The sequence below is a fragment of the Rhinopithecus bieti genome, unplaced genomic scaffold (genome assembly GCF_001698545.2).
Source record: "Rhinopithecus bieti isolate Rb0 unplaced genomic scaffold, ASM169854v2 scaffold_3041, whole genome shotgun sequence".
Lineage (NCBI taxonomy): Eukaryota > Metazoa > Chordata > Mammalia > Primates > Cercopithecidae > Rhinopithecus > Rhinopithecus bieti.
In genome coordinates, this window is record NW_016804262.1 from 1,451,799 (window position 1) to 1,453,098 (window position 1,300).

A 1,300-nucleotide genomic window follows, 5' to 3' on the forward strand; every position below is an offset into this window, starting at 1 on the left:
CCACAATGAGGTTCATACCTGCTAGGATGGCTATGGCTATAATTTTAAAAACAAATACAACCTGAAAATAATAAGTACATTTCCTGCCAAGGAAGTGGAGAAATCAGAACCCTAGTACAGTGAGAATGTATTTTTTTTTTTTTTAAGGCAGAGTCTCACTCTGGTGGAGGGCAGTGGTGTCAACTTGGCTCACTGCAACCTCCGCCTCCTGGATTCAAGTGATTCTCATGCCTCAGCCTCCTGGGACTACAGGCATGTGCCACCACGCTCAGCTAAGTTTTTGTATTTTTAGTAGAGATGGAGTTTCGCCATGTTGGCCAGGCTGGTCTCAAACTCCTGGCCTCAAGTGATCCACCCTCCTTGGCCTTCCAAGGTGCTGGGACTGCAGGTGTGAGCCACCGCACCTGGCCAATCGTGATAATGTAAAATTGTTCAGCCACTGTGGAAAACAGCTTGGCAGTTCCTCAATAAGTTAAACATAGAATTACCATATGACCCAGGAATTCCACTCCTAGGTATATACCCAAAAGAATGGAGAAGAGGTACTCAACCAAATACATGCACACACAGGTTCCTAGCAGCACTATTCACAATAGCCAAAAGGTGGAAATGGCCTAGATATCCATCAATGGATGCATAGATAAACAAAACTGTAGTACATACACACCAGGAAATACTAACCAGCTATAAAAGGAATGAAATACTGATACATGATACAATATGAACGAACCTTGAAAACATTATGCTAAGAGAAAGATATTAAACACAAAAGGCCACATATTGTGTGATTCCATTTATCCGAAATATCCAGAGTAGGTAAATCTATAGAGATGAATGCAGATCCATGGGTGCCAAGGGATGGGTCAAAGGACAGGAAACATGGAGCCATTGCTTCATGTATACAGAGTTTCCTTTTGGAGTAATGAAATGTTCTGGAGCTAGATAGAGGTGGAGGTTGTAGTACATTGCGAATGTCCTAACTGCTATTAAATTGTTCACTTTAAAAAGGTTAATTTTGGCCGGGCGCGGTGGCTCAAGCCTGTAATCCCAGCACTTTGGGAGGCCGAGACGGGCGGATCACAAGGTCAGGAGATCGAGACCATCCTGGCTAATACGGTGAAACCCCGTCTCTACTAGAGAATACAAAAAACTAGCCGGGCGACGAGGCGGGCGCCTGTAGTCCCAGCTACTTGGGAGGCGGAGGCAGGAGAATGGCGTGAACCTGGGAGGCGGAGCTTGCAGTGAGCTGAGATCCGGCCACCGCACTCCAGCCTGGGCGACAGAGCCAGACTCCGTCTCA